This window comes from Vitis riparia, chromosome 6, assembly GCF_004353265.1.
Source record: "Vitis riparia cultivar Riparia Gloire de Montpellier isolate 1030 chromosome 6, EGFV_Vit.rip_1.0, whole genome shotgun sequence".
Classification (NCBI taxonomy): Eukaryota; Viridiplantae; Streptophyta; class Magnoliopsida; order Vitales; family Vitaceae; genus Vitis; species Vitis riparia.
Window position 1 is genome coordinate 8,260,591 of NC_048436.1, and position 27,840 is coordinate 8,288,430.

Consider the following 27,840-nt stretch of genomic DNA (forward strand, 5'->3'; position numbering starts at 1 on the left):
ACTTTTAGTCACAATAATATGTCACCACTAAAATTATACATTTAGCTACAACAAAATATTATCACTAATGTTAAGTTTTTAGTTACAATAATTTATTATCATTACAAAGGGTGTTTTTTAGCTGCGATTTCATATTTCTGATAATACAAAATATTTTAGCTACAACAATTTGTCATCACTACAAGTATGCATTTACTAAAATATTTTGACAATAAACCTATTGTTTTAGTTATAATAATATTATGGAATAAAAATGTATTTTTGATTATTGCATTTCTATTTATTTATATAGTCAAACTAAACTTTAACTATAATTATATATCACAATTGAAAATTTTATAAACTTTCAATGGCCTTGAAGAAGTGTATTCTATTGGTGGTTCATCATTGTCCCTAAAAAGTATGGAAATATATTTATTGGATTTTTTTTTTCAAATTTCTTATACTTGCTTTTCAAGAATGACAATACATAAATAAGAATATAAAATTTTCATCAACAGTAACAATTAGGAAATATACATTTTTACATTAGCATCATAATGCTAAAATTTTAAGTATCATTACAATAAAAAATAAAAAATAAAAATAAAAGTCAAGATTGATGAATTTTTTGCATGCATAATATCCCAAGCTTGCAACCTGCAAGAAAACAAATGAAATAATAATTAAATTACTATTGAAAAAACCACACACACACACATAGAAATAAATAATATTAAAATTTAAGAAAATAGAAAGTATGACATATATTTAAGATTAACTTCTATTCATTCATATATTTAATAGGATTAAAAAAATAAAAAAAATAAATGAAGAGCATTATTTTAAAAAATAAAAAGTAGTAAATAAAAAATTTTGTATAAAAAAGAAATTGAAGTGAAGGAAAAAAATTAAATACCAATTGTTTTTTCAATCGTTGTGTTCCAAAGAGAACTCCCTTGAACACTTTGAGATAGAAAGAAATGAAGAAAACTTTAGTAAATAAAATAATTAAAATAACTTTGTTGAAGAAAAAGTTTTTTTCTAAATGGAAATAAATAATAATAACAAGATAAAGAGTTATTTGGTTAAATGGGTCAAAATAATCTCCATATTTGTAAAAATGACTCATTAGTCAAAAAATACAAAAAATGACCTAGTTGAGACAAAAATACCCCTCATTTTATTTCTCTCCAACACTTATTGTTTCTCTTCTACTTCATTTCTAGAACGACTCATCATCTTTTCATTCAGAAACCCGAAAAAAAAAAAAAAAAAAAAAAAAAAAAAAAAAAAAAAAAAAAAAAAACTTATCTTCTTCTACTATATTCTCTTTCTTTAGTGCACAAAACATACAACTCATCTTAACCAAATAACTCTTATTTTATTACTATTTTTTTTCTTTTACCGTTTATTTGGTTTATGAGAAAAAGGAATGAGAAATGAAAAGAAATAGAGATCTCAAATTATTAAGGTGTTGTTTGCCCAAGCAATTATTGGGGTGGGTTGAATTTTACGGTTTCTTCAATTCTATTACTGATTTTTCTCTTTAACCTTTGTTTGGTTGTGGAGAAAATAATGGGAAAGGGAAAGAGTAGTAGTCAAGTAATTGGATCATTTGTTTGCCATTTACTGATGCAACTATTTGGATCGATTGAGACAAAAGGGTTCAATTTCTTCAATTTCATATGTTTTCTCTTCAAATAAATAGAGTTTTAGAGGTATTTGGTTCAATTTCTTTCACTATTTGTTTCTCTTTTACCATTATTTGGTTGTTGAGAAAATTTACTAGAGATGAAAATGAATCAAAATCTTGAATTCTTTTTGTGCCATTTGCTAATTCAACTATTTGGTAGGGATTTTTTTTTTCTCCTTTGTTTTTCATTCTTTTGAAATCAAAATAATTTAAAACATGAGACCTTAGAGTTTAGTTTCTTTTTCTTTCGACCATTTTTTGGAGAAACAAATGAAGTGTTGAGAGGTTTTTTCAATAATTTGAGGGTTTGATTTTTTTTTTAATTTACAGGAAAAAAGAAAAGAAAATATGGCATAGACACTTCATCAGAGACGTCCAATGAAGAAACAGTTGAAACAGTTTCCTTAAAATCTAAGAACTTATTGAAAAATAGAATAGAGAATTTTCAATAACTCAAGTGATATCTCTGATGTAGATGTCAAGTCAAATGCTTGTTCTTTGAATTTTGCTAAAGGGGTTCAATTGTTAAGAAAAGTCAAGATCATTCTATGGACAGAGTTGATAAAATAGTTGTCAAGATTGCTCTTGATATGAACATAAATAGATATGAATTAGGCAGTATTCAAAATGCAAGCAGATCTTGGAGATTAGAGCAGAGTTTTGATTGGCGATTTGGAAAGAGAGGTGATGTGGAGGGGTTTCGGAGAAACCCAAGAACGGATATTGGAGGAGGTATGAGATATTTTCAATTTACCTACTCAAACGAGGGACCATCAAATTATGGTCATGAAAAGCCATCGAGGGATGGTAGTAGTTCCTCAGATGGAGGTAATAGATTTGAGTACTTTGGACATGATCAAGCCATGCTTATAAGACAACTTGATGAGTTGAAGGATCGATTATAAGCCATGCATGATCATCCATTCAACTCACTGATCGGTGCCCATATTGATTAGTTTCAAGAGAAAATGGCAACTGAATTATTCTACTTCAAAATTTTGCCCATGTAGTGGGTTTGAATTTGATTATGTAATAGGTTTATATATTATGAAAGGTTGATTGTTATTTCATATGAATTTGACTTGATGCTCAAAGTTACAATTTTTGTAATGTAACTATAACTGTCAATTTAACCATAGTTAAGTTATTTGTTAATGCAACTCAACAATTGTTAAGTTCAGGTGAAAAGGCTAGTTGTGAACTTAACTACAGGTAAGTTATTTATTAATGCAACTTAACCATTGTTAAGTTCAGGTGAAAATTTTAACTGTGAGCTTAACCATAGTTAAGTTTTGTATTAATACAACTCAACCACTATTAAGTTCAGGTGAAAATTTTAACTATAAACTTAATCACAATTAAGTTCTTTGTTGATGCAATTCAACTACTGTTAAGTTCGGGTGAAAATTCTAACTGTGAATTTAACTATATTTAAGTTCTCTATTAATGCAACTCAACCATAATTAAGTTCAGGTTAATAATGACTGTCAACTTAACCATAGTTAAATTTAACCAATTAATTTATATGATAAAACCAAAATATTAACTTAAAATTTCAATCCATCATTCAAAAAATTCCTTCAAACATATACAAAAAAATTTCAATCCATCATGCCCCTATATATATATATATATATATATATATATATATATATATATATATATAGGTGTAGATACCTGACTAAATCATCCCCAAGAAAGAAATTTTATGGTTACATTATTAAAGTGACTGATAAACTGGTTGTAAAGAGAATTCTTGGATGTTGATATTACTCTTAACAATATTGACACAACTATGTTCACCTCTAGGATGAAATGGGATTGGTTGTTTGCATGTTTTTCTATTGTGCCCATAATCACCACAACATCGTATGCGCTTAACCTCTCCACCTAAACAAATTCTCTTATTTTTTGGTTTTCCTATTGGTCGTTGACTTTTTGGTGGTAGCACAACTCTACAACAAATATCTTCCAGACTTACTCAATTTTTGTTATTTCTAGTAGGATATATAGACTTTGAGTCTAAAGATATAAGTGACAAGGGAGTCTCTATTTTCTACCTATAATGGTAAAATGAGGTTTCAAATTTTCAAGAAACAAAAAGAAATAATGTAATAATATAAAAAAAGAAATTATTGGTTGCTTACATTTTTAACATATTTTCGTGACCAAGAATAAAGAATATATGAAACAATGGCAAGAAGTCACACTTTTTCTTTGTAAGAAAACAAAGAGGAGCAACCAAATGACCAAATAAAAAAATAAAAACTTAATATGCTATAAAATAGAGGGAGAAGTAAAAGTGTCTTAGAGGGAAAAAGGAGGGGTATTTTTGTCTCAATTGGGTCATTTTTTGTACCTTTTAAGGGATGAGTTATTCTCGCAAATATGGGGGTTATTTTGACCCCTTTAACCAAATAACCCTAAAATAAAATCTCTCTGTAATAATATTTATAAAGAAAGTCTTTCATTTACCATTGACATAAAAAAATTTTAAAAGGAAAATAATTTAAAGATTTGACAAAATTTCTTAATATAATAAAATGTTCAGTTTGATTTTCTTTTTCTATAACTAAACTTCTTAAATAATAATAAAAAAATGTGATAAGATCTTTTAATAAAAGATTTTTTTTCTCTTTTGTTAACATTTGTCTTGACTATAACATAAATACTTTTCCCCACATATGAACGTAGTTGTAAAATATGTGAGAATGAAATATTAAATTAAATTTTATAAATATTAAATAAATATATAATTTATTTAATGTATTATTTTATAAACTTCACATAGAACTATATGCAATATAATGTGCATACAACATAAAAAAACTTTATTTTATTATTTTTAAAAATAAAATTTAAAATCTTAAAAATTAAATAAATATTTTATTAAAAAAAATGACTCCATTTAAAGAGAATGAAAAAAACATCCATTCACCATGGAGAATCTCCACAAGCAACTGTTTCTATTCATTGAGTCTTCACCACGCATATGAGTGGTACTTTTCATGGATTACACACACATGATAGGGTCTTCAAGGGTACCACTACTAGATTTTCTTTGAATGGACATGCACCATCCATTACAACAAGCCGAGATGATGAAGACCACTTGCATCGCATACAACCTACATAAGAGAGATGCATAGTTTGCCATTTAATTTACACATACAACCATAGATCTTGCTTAAACATGTAACCATTCATGTGTTGTCATAAAGGTAAGTTGAGTTCTTTTATTCTTAAATCTGTTTTAATACATTACAATTAGTTTAATTTTTTTATTATTTCAATTTGTTAATTTAATAGACTCCGTACAATATAATCTTTAGTTTTAAATTTGTTTGGATTCATTTTAATTAGTTTAGATGTTTTTATTGTTTTACTTTAACATTTTAATATATTCCATGTGACATGATTTTTAAATTTGTTTCGATTCGTTTTAATTAGTTTAAATTAATTTTATTATTTTAGATTGATACTTTGTTCGATTTTCATGTGATAAAGTCTTTATTTTTAAATTTGTCTTGGTTTTTTTAATTAGTTTAATTATTTTCATTATTTTAGTTCATCGATTTAATAGATTCCATGGATATAACCTTTAGCTTTAAATTTGTTTGGATTTATTTTAATAAGTTTAGATGTTTTTATTGTTTTACTTTGACATTTTAATAGATTCCATGTGACATAATTTTTAAATTTGTTTCGATTCATTTTAATTAGTTTAAATTCATTTTATTATTTTAGATTGATAGTTTGTTCGATTTTCATGTGATAAAGTCTTTATTTTTAAATTTGCCTTGGATCGTTTTTTTTTTTTTCAGTTAGTTTAATTTATTTTCGTTATTTTAGTTCATTGATTTAATAGATTCCATGTGATATAACATTTAGTTTTAAATTTGTTTGGATTCATTTTAATTAGTTTAGATGTTTTATTGTTTTACTTTGACATTTTAATAGATTCCATGTGATATAATTTCCAAATCTGTTTCAATTTTTTATTTTAGTTCGGATGTTTGATAAACTCCATGTGCTCATATATATATTTTTTGAAACTATATTGACTCGTTTTGGTTAGTAAAAATTCTTTTTTTTATTATTATTATTTTAGTTTGGTGTTTTAATCAACTCCATGTGATAATATCTTTATTTGTAAAACTGTACTGACTCATATTATTTAGAGGTGGGGGCTGAGCTACTCTCCCGCTACGGGTCACAATCTGTACATCTCTCCCCTCTTAATCATCATCATCTGGTCGCAGGATAAATGAGACTAAGTGGCCCTGACGTGCTGTATCCGATGGTATAGTAAGAGTCAACTCAAATGGTACCCAATCTGAAATCAAGTTGAACGGTGTAGAAGTCTGAGAACCCACTATGTCAACCTCATAACCATCATCCAAAACAATCGGCTCTGGCAACCCATCATCCCAACTCATCATGTGTATACTGTCATCCTCTACAAAATCTATGTGATGGATACCACTTGGGGGTAGTGGCACTGCATGTGCAGAGTGAGCTGACAGAGGGTTTGTGGTTACACTTGGCTACCCCAAGTTAACTAGACCCTAATCTATTAAGTTCTGTATAGCATGTCTCAAGCCAGAGCAATGATCCATGTCATGCCTTGAATCCTGATGGTAGGAACAATGTAGATCCATCCTACAGCACGATGGCATGGGCTGGGGTATAGGCCTAGGAGCCAACTAAGTCAACAAACCACCCTCCATGAGATTCTTGAAAACTTGAATCAAAGGCATACCTAGCTGAGAGAACTAACATGTCGGCCTCTATACAAGAGGAATAGTAATCTGTGGGGCTTGGGGCCGAGGGTATAAGGTAAGAGGTCTTTGTAAGACCTATGCAATAAAAACATGCTCTAGGGTCTGATGTAGGTATGTAGGAGCCATGGGCTTGGGCAATCTATACTGAACATGATGTTGTGTGTAATAGGCTCCTAAAGTCTATCCAATGTCTGATAATGCCTAGGAGATCTTGATCATGCTGAACTGATAGTACCCACATCTCCTGGTCTCTATCCTCTTAATGGCTTCTTCCTCTTTGAGTCAAAAAGGGAAGACTCAAGCCACAATCCTCTAGCAATGCCCTCCTCTATACCATACAGAGCCTGTACCAAGGATCTAAAATCCGTATGAGGAAATCCCATCAAATGTCCGACAAATCTGGGCTGTAAGCTCCTCAAAATCATACTAATCCGTCCTTCTCTCTTGAGGGCTTCTTCCCATTTGAGTCAGAAGGGGAAGACTTGGGCCACAATCCTCTAGTAATGCCCTCCTCTATACCATACAGAGCCTATACCAAGGATCCAAAATCTTTATGAGAAAATCCTATCAAATGTCTTGAAAATCTAGGCTGTAAGCTCCTCAAAATCATACTAATTTGGTCATTCTCTGAAGAACGATCAACAATCTGTGCAATCTTCTCCCTCAATTGGGAAATAAACAAAGTCATCGACTCTTCTACAGCGTAAAGCATCTAAGGAACCAAACCAACGTTGTGCTGCACCACTCAAGGACATGGGGAAAAACATAATCAAGTGGGGCTCATTCAACCCATGGGCCCTCATCACACTACTGTATAGCCTCAAATGAATCTTAGGGCAATTTATGCCCGTATACCTCTCAATCTTTGGCATCCTGGACTAGGCCGATAAACTGGCCACTGGTGCTTCATCAAAATCATCCCAACTAATAGCTCCATCTGAAAACCTTATTTGTCTTATCCTCTGCTTGAGTCTATCCATTCAAGCATGAGCGTCATCTAAGGCCGGAATAGGCGCTACAACAAAAGGTGGAGTAACATCAACTAGACTATGCAAAACATACAGTGCAAGGTGTGGAACCGATTAACTGAGTAGAAGTGGTGCTGGTACTGCAGGGTTATACTGTGCACTATCCTGAAGTGAGATCTACGAGGCCTGCTGCTCATCTATCATTTGGCCGAGGCCGACTATACCCTCTTGAATCGAAGTTATGGCTGCTACAAACTAGTCAATAGTGACTACCTGGGAGTCCATATCTCTCTAATCTATTCTCTGGTTTGGCTAATCCGATGCTTTGGTCAACCTGTCTCGAACTTTAGTCCACGAAGGCGAATCCAGATTGGGCATGAAAATACTCCTATAAACACGGAAACACTGGATGAGACCTTGTACAGGGGTAGTTATATAGGAACCAACTAAAAGGTAATCAAGCATACAACCCATGTATACTCAAACTGATACTCGTATTTGATCATACCAAAATGAGACTATGGAGAGGGTAACCAAACCCAATTATGACCAAGGCAGCTCTGAAGGTCCACAGATGCACCCACGTGTAGGAATGAAATCCTAATTGGGTTTAAGCTAACCTACAAGGTTTAGGTGGCTCTATAAGATAAAAATGGGTGGGTAAAAGGATCCCTAGCATTAGCGATTGTACCCTTCGATGGTATACAACCTTCTGCACGCCTCCAAGGAGACAAGTTGCTTCCATGCAAGGTGGTCATCACCTCCACACATGCACTTCCTCGAGTTCCCAAGGGGTTTCTTAATGGAGAAGGCTCTCTCATATCTCAAAACTCAAGGATAATCTAAAGTGCACAGTGAAAGATGTAGGTGCATCTGAAAAATCCTAAATCTAAAGTGAGATAGTGAACAAAGACAAGCAATCATACAGTCATGCAAGAAAAAGGGTTTTCATGCAACAAGTAGTCATACCAAGTAGATAAGTATCATACAAACAAAGTCTATCTATCATATGTGAGAGTGAATCATGCTAAAGTGAACAAAGCAGTTAAGTGATCATTACAGCCAATCAAACATGTTAAGATAACAAGCAAATAAAGCAAACAAGTCAAATCACATTGCCAAACAAAAATTGAGGTACCCTCCAGTCAACCAATTAAACGCCACATTTTCCTCAACTAGTATTCAAGCTTGATCCTCGAGGTCCCTAGTGGAGTTGCCAATTTATGGACCCGTATTTTTCACGTGCGCCCTTACTCGATAGGTGATACTCGCTTTTATTGTGAAAAAAATTTTGTTTTTGGAAAAGTCGAAGTCACCACTTATTTTATTTTTTTAAAAGGGAAAATAAAACAAGAAAGAAAACCCTCAAAAAAGTGACTCCATAGTTTTTGGAAAAACATGTCTTTGAAAAACCAGAGTCTAGGTCTGGGGATCAGGTTACCTATTGAGAAGGTACCTCTAAAATGTAGCACCCCTCTAAGCCCTATAAAGGTCTCTACTAACTAAATTGAGAGAAATGTGACAATTAATTGATTGATTGAGGGTACCTAGGTAGACCGAGGTGATTTCAAAAGATAGCATGGTAAACAAGAAAAGTCAAATCATGATCATAAAAGAAATTTAGGGTGCATACCTGGACAGCTTTTCAAGCGCTATCATAAGACATCAAAGTTAGTATAGAAATATAGCACACAACATTTGTTTTAATAAGGGCAAATCAAACGATCCAACATATATTAAGGCAATCAAGCATACATCTAAGCACCTAATGATCATATCAAGCGTAAATAAAGTTCACAATAACATGTATGTTTATAAAATTTCGAAAAGTAAGTGATAGAGAGTGTACCTGGATAACATGCATAGTTTGTAAGATTCCTCCAAAAATGATAGAGTGATTAGGACAAGTATGAATTATATAACATATTCATTATGTCTAATACACAATAACAAAGCCAAAATTGAGCCAAGGTAAGTTAAATGACTCCAAAAATAAATAACCAATTCAAGCAATGTACAAGATCAACAACATGCAATTAGAAAAGGGAGCATAAAAAAATTCTAAAAAATGGCTTAGAGTGGAATTTAATATGAAAAATTTTAGGAAACACCTCCTAACATCTAGATCAACATACTGAAGGCCAAACTCTCATTCAAAGGACAGGTTGTAGCAAATATACCTAAAGGCTCTATAAAGTCCAGATTAGACAAGAAAAACTGACATGCATAAAACAAAATTTAAACAAATAATAAATGATCACATAAAATCATAAAACAAATCACACACATATTTCAAAGTGTCTATATCACATAAAAAATGAATCCATGGTCGGATAGTACTCAAAAATGCTTTTAAAATACCCAATCTAATCAGATGTCCAGAATTGAGTATGTGTAGTAGGTACGATTTTGAAAAATCATGTATCCCTCAAAAAGGCATATTTTTTAACATTTTATGTATCTAATATCAATTTCAAGAATCCTATAATTGAAGAAAAATATTTAATAAAATTTAAAAATTCTTATGGTATTTTATGTTTTCAAAAAAGTTCTCGGGTGTCCAGAACTGGGTGAGAATGGAGCCCCCCCTAAAGACTCATTTATATCTTCTATTCCAAAATGGTTTTCTAACTCAAACAAAGCTTTAAATTCAAGTTCAAGAAGTGAGGAAAGTCATAAAAGTTTTGGAAAATTTTTAAAAATATTCCAAAGTTGCTAAAATGAATTTAAATCTAAAGGGTCAGTGGCTGAGTGAAAACTAGTAGTAAGGAAGAGTTTTGAAAAATTTTCTTATGTAGGGGTTTCACCAATTCCCCAATTGGTATATACAAATCTAGCCTAGAATCACACCATTTATTTGAGATCACAAGCTTTGATTCGTGTTTTATTTAAAACCAAAATTTTTATTAAAAACCGAGAAAGATGCGAATTGATCAAAAAATGGTTGCATGTTATTTTAAGAAAATGAGATTTGGATTCTAAGGACTCTAAATGAATTTTTAAAATTGATTTTTATGATGAACGTTTTGAGAAAAGTATTTTATTTTAAAATAAAATAAAAAAAATTCGAAAAAAAAATACAAAAAAATGTATGAGACAGAATACCAGACAAAACAACAGAAAATGAAATCACTAAGTAGAATTTTTGACAACCAAAAAAATTGAAGTGGTGAGAATGAAGGCCAATTTTAACTATTTTTCGATGACTTCCGAAAATTAAAATTTACCAAAGACTACTAAAGCAATAAACTATTCAAACTTAGATCATAGAAGCATAACGAGATACCCACCAAGAATTAATGACTATTTTCGAAAAACACATCAATTAAGAATAACAATCAACAATTAGCACATGATCAATCAAACACACAAACACATCTAGATTGATTAAAATGGACCAAATTAAGTTAGGGCAAACATGAATTGTCAATCAGAGAATTAATTTTATTAGTGAGCTAATATTACAGAAAATACCTAAACTGAATAGATGAGTGAAAACAAATCAGAGTAAACTAAACACAAGCACCTTCTAAATGTGGATTTTATTAATAACTTAGAATTATATAAAATAAAAAAACACCTAAAACAATTAAAATGAATCAAATGAAATAAAAGCGAGCTAAAATAAAATATGAGTTCATGGGATCAACTTCCTAAATAAAATTACATTATTGAATTGAAATCTAAGCTCAAAATGAATTAAACACTAATTAAGGTAAATTTAAAAAATCAAATATTTAACACATAAGATCAACTATTTCAACAAACTAAAATTCTACTTTAACCAAAAATTAAATTATAAAACTACCCAAAACAAATTTTAAAACTAAATTTCTAAATAAATTTACATTATTAAATTGAAATCTAAGCTCAAAATGAATTAAACACTAATTAAGGCAAATTCAAAAAATCAAATATTTAACACATAAGATCAACTATTTCAACAAACTAAAATTCTACTTTAACCAAGAATTAAATTATAAAACTACCCAAAACAAATTTTAAAACTAAATTTCTAACTTATAAAAATTAGTTTTACTAATAAATAAATGAAGTAGGTAAGGAAAAAAATCAATCATTTCAACAAACTAAAATTTTACTTAAACCTAAAACCAATTCAAACTACCTACAACATATTTTTTTATTTTATTTTAAACTGAATTTTTAACCCATATGATTAATATTATTAATAAATAAATAAATAAATTACAAAGCATTAAATTAGTAGCAAATAAATAAACAAAAAAACAATGATTAAATGAATCAAAACTAAATTAAACAAATAACAAACCATATTTTTTTTCTCAAAGTAAAACTACATAAAATTATGTTATCTAAATTTAATACAATAAACTAAAACTAACCCTAAACACAATTCTAATCTTTAAACACTTGCTGCCGTATTAAAACCAAACAAATACATGCCGGAGCTAGTAATAAAGTCAAACCACTCACCCAGTATAATAATAATCCCACTATGAAGAAATAACCAAATATATATATATATATATATATATGTATGTATGTATGTATAAACAACTGACTTACTTAGCCGGCTTACCGAATAACCTGGTGGTGTGTAGCTATTTTCACTTCTCCAATAGTGCTTGGGAACAATGGTGTGCTAGTTGATGGGAAATAATCGAGCTTTAGTTCCTCAGCCAACACATTTTCAAGGATGCGTGGATAGATGGGTGTCGGTGAGTTAGCAAACAATTGTGTATTTGGATTCCAAAACAGCAGCCACTCACACTTTGAAAAAATCCCTCATCCGATCACTTCAAACAACAACTTCTTATGCTTTGAAAATTCCCTCATCCGATCACTTCGAACAGCAACTTCTCACGCTCTGAAAAATCCCTCCTCTGATCATTTCAAACAGCAACCTCTCACGCTCTAAAAAATCCCTCCTCCAATCACTTCAAACAATAACCTCTCACGCTCTAAAAAATCCCTCCTTGGATCACTTCGAACAACAACTTCTCACGCTCTAAAAAATCCCTCATTCGATCACTTCGAACTTCAACCTCTCATGCTTTCAAAAAACGGACTGATCTTTGCCCAAATAGTAGCCTCTAATCCCTTCAAAATGCGGACTGATCTTTGTCCAAACGGCAGCCTCTAATCCCTTCAAAACGCTGACTGATCCTTGTCCAAACGGCAACCTCTAATCCCTTCAAAACGTGGATTGATCTTTGTCGAAATGGCAGCCTCTAATCCCTTCAAAACACGGACCGATCTTCTCCCAAACGGCAGCCTCTAATTCCTTTAAAACGCGGACTGATCTCCTCCCAAACGGCAACCTCTAATATCTTCAACAAAAAAAGTTTTCATCTCCTCTTCCACTTTCCGAATGAATCATCTCTTTAGAAAACTCCCTTTCTTTTTTTTAAAAAAAAAAAAAAAAAAAAAACTCTGAATCTCCACTCAATGCCTTTTAAAACCTCTCTGTATATTTCCCGAAAGTGAAATTCATTCAGCCTGCCAGAAAATGTCCTGTCAATCCTCCCCATGTCTGCTCCTCCTCGCCCAGAAAATCATTTTTCTTTCCCTCAATCATGCGACTGCACTTTCCCCATCTTCCTTGAACGTGGACTCACTATCTATCTACATAATGGCCTGAAAAAACATCTTCCTATCTTTCTATCCTGAGCCTCTCTTTCCTTTCTTTATTTTTTTTTCAAACGTGGATTGAATATCTCTCAATCATAGCCTCCAAGTTTCCTTTCCTAAAGAAGCCAAACTCTCCATTGATAAATCTCCTAACAAAATTCCAAAGTTAATAGGTTAAATTAAAAAAAAAAAAAAAAAAAAAAACGTGTTTTAGGAAATGAGTAAAAAATTATTAAATTGACAAAAAATATAATATTTTATACAATTATTAGAATACTAAAAGTATTTGATGAAATTATTAGATTAAATTAAACAAAAATATTGTACAAAAATTATTAGATTATATTCAAAGTGTTTTATAATATTATTAGATTAAAATAAATAATAGTATTTTACAAAATTATCAGATTGAATAAAAGTGTTTTATGAAATGATAAAAAAAAAAAAAAATCTACCCAAAGTAATATACAAAATGGCTAAATAAATAATAATAAAAAAGAAAGTCATGCAAGCCATGCAAAAATGTGAGCCATGAAGCCATGCAATCATGCAAGATGTGCCTAAAAAGTGACCGGGGCAAGGCTGGTAAAACTAAGTGGGCTAGTCATGCCTAATGGGTTATGTGTGCCTAAATGTGCCTAGTGAGCCTAAGGTGGTGCCTAAGGTGCCTAAGTGGGCCTAGGGTGGTGCCTAATGGGCCTAAGGTGCCTAAGTGGGCCTAGGGTGCCTAAGTGGGTCTAGAGTGGTACCTAATGGGCCTAAGGTGACTAAGTGGGCCTAGGATGCCTAAGTGGGTCTAGAGTGCCTAAGTGGGCCTAGGGTGCCTAAGTGAGCCTAGGGTGGTGCCTAATGGGCCTAAGGTGCCTAAGTGAGCCTATGATGCTTAAGTGGGCCTAGAGTGCCTAAGTGGGTCTAGGGTGGTGTCTAATGGGCCTAAGGTGCCTTAGTGAGCCTAAGGTGCCTAAGTGGGCCTACGATGCCTAAGTGGGCCTAAGGTGCCTAAGTGGGCCTAAGTCTAAATAGGGCTTATAGTGCCTAAGTGGGCCTAAGGTGCCTAAGTGGGCTTAAGTCTTAATAAGGTTGCCAAGAGTCACAATGGGGTTAGATAAATCCCTCAACTAAAGTCCCCAAGGTGGCTTAGAAAAGATAGACTACACGAGTAGTAATGGGCCACTAGAGAATTGCTATAAAGTATCGAACAAATACTTAAAAGGACATGTGCTAGGAGGACAAAATGGAGGGTCTACAATGTGATATAATTCTTATTTGTTTTAATGAGTTAGATTTTTTTTATTATTTTAGTTTATTAGTTAATTAATCCTATGTGATCAATTGTTTTTTTTCTTAGTTCAGCTTTGATTTGTTCTTTTAGTCTAAATATTTTGTACATTTTTAGTTTCTTAGTTTAATTAATTTCATGTTATTATGCTATTGTCTTAGTTATTAATTCTAGTCTAATCGATCTCATGTTTTTTAGCATCTTATAGTCTTAGTTTTTGCTAAATCCATGTTATTGGAAAATTAGCAGTGTAGCCATGCTAAATTGTGGTGGATATTTGTTGAGCTTAAAAATGAAAATGAATTCATGAATAAAGGTTGTCAGGGTATGTTAGTAGAATGGCTTGTATTTGAATTAAAAATCAAAGTGGAAATTGAAAGATTCATGGCCATGTAATGCTTTGTGGAAAGCAACAGAGATGCAATCGTGTTAGGTAGTGTTTTGAAGAATGGAATTTAATGGAAATAAGGAAATTTTGGTGGCTATTAAAAGCTTGAGTTGCAGAATTTTTTTAATGGAAAAATGCATGTGAATTCCATGAATTTGGTGGCCTTGAAATTGGAATTTGGTGGCGGTATATGATGAGATTAGTTGTTGAATTTTTTTATGAAAGTCTAATGGTGCATTCAGTGTGGATTTAATGGAGAAATCATGTTGAAATTCTAATGAAGCTTATGGTTGAACTGTTTAATTGAAATGAGTGAATAAAGTGGTCATTTAATAGAGATTTTTGGTGACTGAATTTCAATTCATTCATGTGGGTTTCGTTGGTGTGTAATGAGGTGAATTTAAGCTGAATTAGAAAGTGAAATGATGCATGACAGTGACAGCCATGGATACTGAATGTGTGACAATGAATTGGTATCTTAAAGAGCTATGAGTTACTAGATAGAAAAGTGACTCCCATGGTTAAATAAATCAATATAATGATTCCTAGTAGAAAGATGCATCCGTGAGGAGAATCATGTGGCTATCAATGGAGAATTAATATGTTGTAACCCTGAATAATGCAATTTTCCGTGTATTGAAGATATAGTAACTGCATGGTGGAGTTTCACACCAGTAACTTGAAGAGCTTGAAAATAACATCAGATTCAGAGAAGTTTTAAAGGTAAGTTGCTGAAAATTTTCTTTAATTCTTGATTATATTATTATCTTCTTCATCTTTTTTATCTTCTTTACCCATTTCTTTCAATTTTGGAATATCCTAGATTAGGTTTAGGTGTGGACAAATTGGGCCACGCATGAGTGTTGTTAGATTTGACATTTAGGAAATTGTTCGATTGAATGTTGATTGTTTGAATAAATATATTCATTTGGATTCATGCCTCCTTGAGTTTTTTGCTTTCGGTTAATATAAGTTTTTGGCTTACCTATCACAATTCACATATATTTGACACCAATAGATGATTTTACTTGTCTAGGCTTGATTAGGCACATACTTAGGACATTTTTGTATCATAATTTAAGACCAAATTGACAATTAGTTTTAAATGCAGTTGCACCTTAGCTTAATATTTAAGACACTTGAGTTTCACCTTGACACACTAGAGAATTCCCATATAAACACTTACACTTTTTCTTGATAGTTAGTGTTTGAGATTTTATGTGTTTTAATATTTTTTTTTTAAATTGTTTTCAACTTTTTTATACAGCCAAATTAATCTTCTAACTTCATTTTAAAATTAATCTTAGTTCAATTAGGTAAAGAAATGTCAATTTTCCAAAATTCATGCAACCAATTTTATTAGGTATGCATATTTGAAAAAGTTTTAAAATGAATTTTGGTTTTGAATATACATGAATTAAATTTCATAGCTCCAATCAATGGAGTCTTTATGGATAAATTCGTGGAAATTAGAATGGGATTTAATAGATACCTATATACAAAGTTTTTCCAAAACATAGTTTTTCATTGAAATTGTGGATAGTTCACTGTACTTCTACATTCCTAAATTGGAATCTGACAAATTAGAAGCCCTTTAAAATTTTTCTAACTATTCTATGACATTCTAGACTTCTTAAACTTGACTTTAGAATCTTGTTTGGGTAGATATTGTTTTTCAATTAGAATATATAAATCAATCTTTCATAAGGTTCAATTTTCATTTTGTTTTTTACACTTAGTATATTTTTATCTTAATCAAGACTTCTTAAATTTAATTTTTGATACATAAAATATTAATAAATAATTTCTGAAATAAGAGACAGAATTTTTTCTTCTTATACCCACTTCACAAGTTCTCTTTTGGAGCTGAGAGAAGTTTATTTATTTTAAATATGTTATGAATGTGATATTTCCCTATGATTATTTTCATATAAAATAGACATATTAATCTAGTTGTGTGAAGTGTTGTATGATTTTAGGATATAACTAAGTTAATTATAAAAATCAATTATTGAATACCTTAAAAAGATGCCCTGTTAGACCTATTATCATCATTATGAAATCTAGTACTAAAGGAGGGTTAGTTAATTAACTTGGTCATTGGATGATAAACTAGACATATAGGAGATGTTCTTTGAAAATTTTCATGATAAAACTTAACTTCTAGATATTTTTTTAGATTTATTTTTTAGAGTCGTTTGTTCTGAGCATTTGTTGATTTTTCTATGAAATAACCCACCTGTGCAACAATTTGATATTAATTGGAATATATAATTAATTTTTTCTATTAGATGTTAATCTGGACATGTTAAAGATGTTAGCTAATTTTTATTTTGGTGAGATAACCTTTCTTGATATTTATTTGGAGTTTATTTTATGAACCAGTATTCTACCATGTTAATGATAATTCCTTTGCTATTGATAATTTGGTCACTTTTGAACATGGTTATGAACTTTCCTTGATTTGAGACATGCTAAGTATATATATATATATATATATATATATATATATATATATATATATATATATATATATATATATATATATATAATTTTTTATTATTCTTTAATCTCATTATTATTATTTGTGAATTAACCTCATTTTTATAAAAGCGTTGATGCTTGCTACTCAGGTAGACTCTCTATTTTTCCATTTCAAAGTTCCATGAATATGTGTGTCATTGGAAACTAAATCCATGTTTGATATTGACTTTGGGTGCCTTGATGTTCATTTGATTTCCTTTGATAAAATGCATGTTAAGTGATATAATACTTGAACTAACTTTGGTGTTTTGTGATAGCATTTAAGTTATAAATCTAAGTACACATATTATCTTTTCTTTATGATTGTCGTTTGAATCCTTGTTTAGCATGTTAGAATTAGCAGACTTTCGAAATCACCTCAACCTATCTTTGTATTCATAATCAACTGACTAATTATCATATTTCCCTCAACTTGACTAGTAGAGACCATTTTAGGGCTTAGAGAGGTGTTACATCTTCAAGGTACCTTCCCAATAAGCAATTTGATCCCCAGACCTAGACTCGAGTTTTTTGTAGATAGTTTTTCCAAAAGTCAAGAGTCTTTTTAAGGGTTTTGTTATTATTTGATTTCCCCATTTTAAAAATAAATAAAAGTAAGCGACGACTCCAATTTTTTTTATATATATAAAAAAAAATCAGTTGTTTTTCACTTTAAAAAGTGAGCCTCGCCAATCAAGCGGGGGACGCACGCGAAAAATACGAGTCTACACCTAAGAGCATACTACATGAAGGTGTAAGGTGAGGAGTAACAAGTATAACTAAAGGCATGTACTATGGGAACAAAATTTAAGGCCCACAATGAACCAAAGTCTAAAGATTCCAAAGTCTAAACTACATATAAACTCTTATAAAAAAAAATAAAAATAAAAAATAATCTCAAACCAACCATAATAAGATGATACAACGAGAGCATGGCTGCTATGCGATGATATACCACTTGACCACCTCTGCATAACAATTAATGCAAAATTGTGGTGGCACCAATGTGCATAATGTTGATGAGTTAGCGACAATTGCTACACAATGTGGTGGTGATAGTTAAACCATTCAAATAATTATAGACTATAGTGTTCAATTTGAGGGCCTGAGAGTAAGAAAACAAAAATAAAATGAGATATAAGGATGTGATGTTGGGCAAAATGAAGGATGAAGCAACTTTTTTTTTACTTAAGAAAACATCAAAATGATATCATTTTAGGACAAGGAAAAATAAAATAAAACATTTGAACCATTTGATTCATTCAGAACCATCCAATTCTTATGGTTCATTAGTCAAACCATTAGTTTGGATGGTTTAAAGCCAGTTCAACGCTGAAACGATTCAAAGCGTCAAACTGAACCAGAAAGCCACTTGGTTAATGGTTGGATCGATTGGTCCAATTTAGTTTTTAAAACATTTGTGTTACCTAAGTACTTTATTTTATTTATTAAATTATGGATTATCCTAAGTAAATATATTTTATTATTAAAAACTAATTAAGTCATAAGCATAACAAAATATTTTATTACACAATTTTAAAATAAAAGCATATGAAAATAAGAAATAATGAATATATATAGTATATAATAATAAAAATTTATAAAAATATGTCTCAAATTGTATATTATGTGTATATCTCATAAAATATTATATGTATAGCATATAAAATTTTAAGTAAAAAGTTATTTTCTAAAAATATTTTTCAATTTTTTTAATAAAATTAGTTTTAAGGGAAAAAAAACAACAATTGTGAAAAAAATTGGCTTTACCATTAGTTAGGAAACAAGGTGTAAATCAAACCAGATTTGTGGCCAGTTATTAAGGGTAACAAAATAGGAAGAAAAATAAAATCAAATCAAGGCAAGTGAGCATGGTATTTTGGGGCTTGTAATTGAGGGTTGACCTTAGGAGAGAAATTGTTCTGGTGTGTTTTTGCCTTGTATCATTGGCTATAAATAGTGAAAACTATTGCTACAATTCGTGGATGTAGGTCAGTTGTTTTACTGAACCATATAAACCTTTGCGTCTTGATTATCGTTGCTTTCGTGTTTGCATGCATAAGTTCTTCTTTGTTGTGTGGATAGTATTGCAGTTGCAAGAAGGTTGTGTGTTGAATTGTAAAAGATTGGTTGATAATTTCTTCTTCATATTACCACAACAATTTTAAGGGAAAAAAAAAAACCATTCTCGAACCAAACCCACTAAAAAGTTTGTGAAAAGCCTTTGAATAAGATAATTGAGAAAGAAACAAAGATGGAATAGAAGTATTAACAAATTAGCTTTTAAATATTTCTTTTGGTTTGAAAATTCTATTCCAACATTATAAATTTATAAACTTTCTAATAAGTCTTTTATATTTTAATAATAAAGTAAATAAAATAGTTTAAAATAATTTCCCTTAACCTTTAAAAATTTAAAGATTTAGGGCATAAATAACAAGGGTTGCAACTTGGGTGAGATGGTCAATTTGATGACCAATCTTAGCCAACTCAAATTAAGAAATAATCAACCTAAGCTCAACTGAAGTCAATCTTTAACTCGAGATACCTAATTCAAGCCCAACCCAACCTCATTTTTCTAAACTCAAGTTGAATTCAAGTTGGTCAAGCTAAACTCAAGTTGATTGGGTTAAATTAGGGTTGATTAGGTTAGAATCAAGTTGGTTGAGTTGATTAGAGAGAGCTTTAAGGTTAATGGGGCACTCGACCTCATTACGGTGATCATGAAAAGAAGCATAGAAATAAGTAGAAACCTTCTCACCATGGAAACACCCCACTAAAAGGTCATCTAATTCGAAAGGACCTTGGAGAGCAATGCCCTAAATGGGCTTTAGTGACCCAGGAGGGGTCACCTCATGTTGATGATGATGACTAGCCATAAAAAAATAAAAAGAATATGAAAATGCACAAAAAAAAAAGAAGAAGAAAACAATGTAAGAAAACTAAGGGCATGTTTGGTTGTTGTTTTTTAAAACTGTTCTAGAAAACAATTTTTAAGAACGGTTTTTTAGAATAGGTTTTTGTGTTTTTAGCAAAAAAAAAAAAAAAAAAAAAAAAAAATTGTGTTCAGGAACTAAATTTTGGAAAACAGTTTTTGTTCTAAAAAAAAAAAAACCATGTTTGGTTGTGTTAATAAAAAAATCTTTTTAGAATAAGTAAAACAAAAAACACATTTGAAAGTTATTTTTTTCAATTAATAAAGTGTTTTCTTCCATTAACTTGATATTATAAATATATAAATAATTTTCATATGTATAATTCATTTAAATTAAAAAAAAATTATTCCATTTTGAAATTTTTACACCAATTATAATTTTCTTAAACAAATGATGACTTTGTCACCATGTGTAAGTATATTAATTTCAATAATTTAAGGAAGAAGAAATGATTTGCGGGTAGGGGAGTGGTAGTTGGGTGGAGCTCATCATGTGGAAACACTAAAAACAACTAAGAAAACACAAAAAGAAAAAAGAGAAAACATGAAAAATAATATATTATTTGAATAGTGAAAAAACAATGAAAACAATTTTTTATTGTTCTCAAAAAAATGATTTTTGAGAACACAAAAAACACACAAAACAAAAACACACCTCCTTCCCCAAACAAGTTTTTTATATTTTTTATTTTCAAGAATAGAAAACAGCTCTTGAAAACAAGAACCAAACAAACCCTAAACTACTAGAAATGATGTTGCTGAAGTATGAAACAATGCTAAGCAAATGAAAATGAGAAAAAACAACCAAACTAACCTCAAATGAATGAAGAACAGGAACCTAGAGTGGTCAAGATAACTAGAAATAATAATAAAAAAAAAATTCCCATATGATGCACTGGAAAGACTTTAAATAACCTGTATGAGCGCTCGATGCAAATTAGTACTCAAGCGGTGTGAGCGCTAGAAGCGGTCTAACCACTTGAAGCGGCGCTAGAAAGGACTTATAACACTTCAGCGTTAGAAGTGTTGGATAAGAGCTCTCGAGCATTGGTTAGTATGCTTGAGCACTCAGTGTACAATTGAACTTCTAAGTTCAAAGCAACAAGTTTTTAAGAGACTATGAATTACAATAAATTAAGAAAGACCAAGTGAATTCAATATGGAATTTTAAGATCAACATTGACAAGCATCTCAGGGTAGATTCATATAGTATAAACTTTGAAAATTAGATTGACAAGTAATACACCAAGTACAATTCCCAAATAATATAAGTCAATAAAAAAAGAATGAAGTTTCAGCTCCAAAGTAGAAAATTAATCCCAATTCAGTTTAAGAACTAATACATAACTATCAATGTATAAGAGGATCAACATAGAAACATAAGGATTGATGTTCAAGGAAATACAACTTACTATCTAATTTTATATTTAGAAATTGATCACTTAGAAGAAATCCAGTCATGCATTTGGTCAAATTAAAGAACACATCTAGTCAATTTGTTCTAAGATCATCGGATTTTGATTTAACATGGCCTCGTTGATCTACATACAACACAACTTAAACTCCCCCTTAATTTGATATCATTTTTTTTTCCTTTGAAAGTGGAAGCATTGTACACTATGATTTCTTTTGATTTTGATTTTTGTTTTTATTCATGGTTGCCTTTGTATCCAATTTGGGGGTGTTTCCATGAGCAGCTTATATTTAAGGAATGAATTTGGGAAAATATATAATAATTTAAACTTAGCCAAAGATTCAGAATTCTGTGCTGACTCACTTCAGGAAACAATTTCAATGATCTTAGTCAAACAAGACATGTGGATAATAAGATTTGAGCATAACAAAGGGTTCTTCCAAAGAGATCAAAGTCTACTTTATGAGTTAAACTTAAAAAGTCTCCCTCTTGATCAATCACAAAGAAGAACTAAGGTTGATTTTTCACTATACAAAGATATTTAATTATTAGGAATCATTACTTCAAAAGTGATTAACAAATATCTAAGGAAAATCAACATCAAATCTTGTGTATTTAAGATATTTCTCTAACTCAATACCTTGAGATATTTTAATATTTTAAAATATTTAACTAAAATAAAATTTTGTTACTTATATCATGTTTGAATTTTTTTTAATTTTTTTTTTATTTTTGAGAACATGGATATTTCAAACCTATAACTTTCCAAAAAAATGTTTTTGAATGTACATGTTAACAGGATTACAAGATTTTTTTTTCCTAATAAAACTGAAAGAAATGTCTTCTTGTTACATTAGTTTTCATCTTTAGAGAATGCAATATTTTTTAATGCTCCTCTCTCTTACCTTTTTATTTCTTTCCATATTTAGTTTTGAAGTAATGTTGATTGCCAAGGATGAAAGTATTGATTTTCACGAATATATCAAGAAATACCAATGACAATTGTGGGAAAAAAAAATAATGAGACAGAAAATGATCAAAACTTATTAAAATATTGAAGAGTACTCTAAAAATAATAAAACAAACAATAATACATATATTATAATTTATATATGAATAATATAATTTATGACATTTTATAATAATAGGTAGATCTGGAAATACATTTAATACTAAAATGATAATTTTTCTATTTTATAATATATGTATAATTATTTTTCTATTTAAAAATATTTATAATTTTATTTAAAAATTTATTTATTTATTGTATTTAATTCATGATGTTTATGCTTTAAAGAATAAATTAAATAGAATTTGAAAATAAATATTTAAAATTAATAAATCTATTAAAATAGTATTTTTAATATTTTATTTTTTTAATATATATAAAATTTAGGTGTAAATATAAAATATAAAATATGTAGTTCATCATATACAATAAGGGCATGTTTCTCGAAAGACTCATGTATAAATCGTTTAAAATCAGAAAATATCAATCCTTCAATTTATCTTCCCAAATTTTGTGTTGAGATCTGCCAATACTTGAGATATCAAGGATATATCCATAATATATCCTAATTTTTGTAACCTTGATGATTACAAATTTCACATGGATTAGCCATTTTGCCCTTGTTTCTTTCTCTATTGATTTTTCCTTCCTATATTAGTGTTGATTTATTAAGAATACATTGCTATTGTGGAGGTACTCTCTAATGCATTCAATTAGACAATAGTAAATTATTGAACACGAACTAAATTTAAAAAATAAAATAAAATAAAATAAAATAAAACAAGCTTGGATAATTACAATAAGTATTTTATATATTTTTTTCCATGTTTTTAAATTTGAGTTCTCATTGTTCTTTTGCACAAATTATTGGTAATTACATAAATGCCCTTAAAATTTTGAGTAATCCCACAAATACCTTTACAATTTTGACTAACTGCAAAAAGATCTCTAAAATTATGAGCAAATGCATTACCATCCTTGAAATTATGAATAATTGCAAAAAGACCAATAAAATAATGAGAAATTGCACAAATACCCGCAGAATGACTTTTCTTCTACAACCTACACCAAATCTATGGAAGTTCATTTTTCAAAAAAGGTCAAAGAAGGCCCTAAAAGTCACAATTTTAATGACTGTGATTTGATTTGGGAACTGTTTATTCACTTCATATATTATTATTTCATCTTTTCATAAAATATAATCCAATATTGAATTTAAATAAAAATTGTTGTTACAAGGCCAATTTTTTTTCCAAATTATTAATTCCTATATTATAGATGTTGTTCGTGAGATAACCTATAGTCTTTCCTTGTTTTATTCTTTTTATTTTTGTTTACAAGCCATAAAAGGAAATTGGTTTGCTAAAAAAAATATATAAAAAATATTATTTCTAATAACAAAATGTTCAATTAGTTATCATTGTTAACATGATTCGAAGATGATGCTTCTTAAAGCATTATTGAAAGCACTAGCTAAAGATGACACTTGCTAAAATCGTCATTATTGACTAAAATATACAATGATAGGATAGAGATGACACTTTAGGAACTTTTCTTAACACGTAAAAGGTATTATTGTTTGCATTTTCTTTTCTTATAGTGATATTGGGTGTTTCAATATATTTGGGAGTTGACTATTAAAAGCATGACTCGTGTGGTGATGTGTTCTCTAGAGGGAATAGGGGTGCTAGATGGGGACGAAGCCTTTTGAGAAACTTCTTTTTAGGGTTGAATTATGTTAACCTATACGTGGTCATTTTTACGTGTTCATGGTTGCACACAAGGATGAAAATATCGATTTTTATAGATATATTAGTAGTTGGATTTTATAAATATATCAGGATATATAAAAAAATATCAATAAATATTTTGAAAAAAAATATCGATTGATGGAAATTAATTAATTTCAAAAAAGGATAAAAATAATAATAATATATACATTACAATTGTTGTAAGGAAGAAATTAATACATGCACAATGAATTTATAACATTAGACAATAATATATCAAGTTTGAGAACATGTTAATTTTAAAATAAGAATGTATTTAATATTTTTTATTTGGAAATATTGAAAACTTTATTTATAAATTTATATTTATCTTGTATTTAATTTATTATATAGAATACATACTAATATAATTAAAATTAACTTATTTACAAAAATTGTATTTTAATTAATTTTCAACTTATAATATATATATATATATTAAATTACATTTGGTCTGATTAGTGAGGGTCAATTTGTTTCACACCAAAGACCCAAGTTTAAACCTTGATCTTGAAGCTTTTTTGTGTTTTCAACTCTTCAAGAGGCAATCCCACATCGGATTTTCAAAGAAAAATACTGGTATATTTAGTGCAAATAGAGGAAGAACTTACAAGACCAATATTGGTTGGGACTAGGTTGGTGCAGCTTTTAGGGAGGCTGTTTTTCAACAGGACTGGGTCATGAACTGCTTCTTGAGGCCCAAGAAGTTTCACCACTAAATGGTAAAGTGGGCCACAGATGGCCCAAAAAATCTACAAATTCAACTTTATACTTATCATTTAACATAGGAAACAAAAGTATGAGTCACTGAAGTGAAGTGATTACATTTTTATTTAATAAAACAATTTCTTATATTAGGGTTAAAACTATGAAAAAAAATTATTATTATTTTATTCTAATGAAATGTAATGACTATTTTTAACTATTATTTATTTCAAAAGTAAATATAAATATAAAAAAATTTCTTGGTAGTTACCTTCCACTAAGGAAAAACTAATACTAAACTTTCATTTAATATTTTGTATTAACTTAAAAAAAATTTAATTATAAGAATAAAATTGATTAATTAAAGTCCTTATTTTATATAATAAAGACTTTAATTAAATAAACCAAATTTTGTTTTTTTTTTATATAAAAAATTCAGTATACTTCTCATAAATCCAGCACTTTTGTTACTATGTTTTTTTTTTTTTTATCTAATTAACTTAATGATAAATAATAAATAAATTATATATAGATTTATGATTAAGCATAATTTAATTTTACCTAAAATATCTCATAAATAGAAAAATAATAATAAATCTAGTGCATTATTAATTTCCTTCATCACAATTTTTTTTTCTTTAATGAAAACTATTCTGTTAAGTTTTAGAAAATTCTAGGAAAAATAAAAAGAAAATGTTAAGGAAAATAATCATGCTCTATTTTGAAAATAATGAAAATGATACACAGAAAAATAATAAAGATTGTTATGAAAAATTATAAAATATTTTCCTTAAAAAGAAATAAGGAAAGTTTCCAAAACAATATTTGTTAATAATTTAAATTTATTTCGGACTACTACCTAAATGTTTTATTTACTATTTTCTTTCCTTCTATTTTTTTTTCTATTTTTTTCAACCCATCTAATATAATTTTTTAGTAATATGTAATCAAAATTAATAAATATAAGTTATAGCGTAACCTAAAAGAAAAAAAAAATCTTATACAAGTAAATACTTAGTAAATATAAAAAATCGTATCTTTTGATTTATTTCATCATCATTTTTATTCACTTATCAAAATCAATTAATCAAATATAATTCTAATATTTAGTTTGTATTAATCTTTTTATTAAATATTAGTTCTTATAAATAAATTGAGAATACTTTATTTAGAATTCTAATCTTGTTATATTACTCATTAAAAAAAAAAGGATTTTATTTAAAAAAAAAAAATTATAATAATCCACATGCTAGAAGATATGCTCATAATGTAGAGGGAAGTTAATGCGATCAATCTTTAGATGTCTCAACCATCTTCTGTAGAATTCTCATAATGCTCTTATTTGCTATCTTTACTCTTTTGAAATGAGAATTCCAGCCATTTACATCTTATGGATTCAAGCTCAAAAATTAAAAATATCTGTGGAGAGATTGGAGTATCAACACAAGGTTTTGCTTTTCTCCCAAACAATATTGTATTGTATATTATTCAATAAAAAATTTTAATTTAGACTTAATTAAGTTAAAGAATTACAACATATCCAAAAATCAGCCAAAAAGAAATACACTTGCTATGGAATCATTGATGTTAATGTTGCACAAAAACAAGCATATTTTTATTTTATTATTTATAAAATAATTTTAAAAAAGAAAGATTTTCTAATAGGAATCATACCAATGAGAACAACACTACGGCTCTAATAATAGACAAATATGCAAACATCATTTTTATCATAAGAATGCAGAGATTAATTAAACTTCATGTTTCCGGGTCACCCAAATGATAAAGAAATCCTTCTGTCGGATTGTCATACATGTCTTGCCTTCTTGATCCCCAGGGAAGGAAATCATACATTGATGGACGAGATCTTGAACTCTGTGCACAAACCTTGTCTTTTGTCTGAGAATGATTGACTAGCCAACAAGATCAAAAATCAAACTGCCAACTCCAGAACCATGCAGAGTGTAGGGCTCACTCACATTTTGATGATTCTCGGTCCGTGGTCCCGAAGTCGACATGGTTATCCTCCTAATTCATATCATCAGAGTGTCTCTAATTTTCTTACTTCTGACCTTAAGAAAACGTTTTTATACATCATCAATCTTTTTTCATGGGAACAACGTATTATCTTTCTGCATCTTGTTTTGCTTGATGTTGTTCTAAACATTTTTTTTTTTAAATATACTTTTTAAAATCTTAAGTTCATTAGGTAGACAGGCCAACTAGGGTCAAATTGCACCCCTCATCATCAATATACTTGCGCACATGCAAAACACGTACGTACAAAAATCACTAAGAGTACGTGAAAATAGCAAGACCAAAATAGAGCTTCTATTAGCATGTAATTAAAAAAAAAAAACAAAAAAAGAAAAAAAAAAAACAAATGATATATAAGAGAGTTACACACTCTATTCTTTTCATTTTTCCAAGAAAGGTGTTTGGTTATAAAGACATTTTCTCTCATGGAGCATATATAAGAGAGTTAGAGACCATCAAGAGATTGAAATGAGTATAATAAGTAATAAAGTGAAGTGGTGTTTGTTTTTTGGCTAAATAGAAAAAACCAAAATATTTTACTTTTTCAATTCAGTTAAAAGTAACTCATTGATATTAACCAATATAACTAAACTAAACTTATTATTGATAATAAGTTCACTTCAATTATATTGGTTAATATCAATAAAGTATTTTAAATTAATAGAAAAAACCAAATATTTTGGCTTTTTCTATTCAACAAAAAAAAAAACCCACCTAAATCACATTAGTACCTTCTTGAAG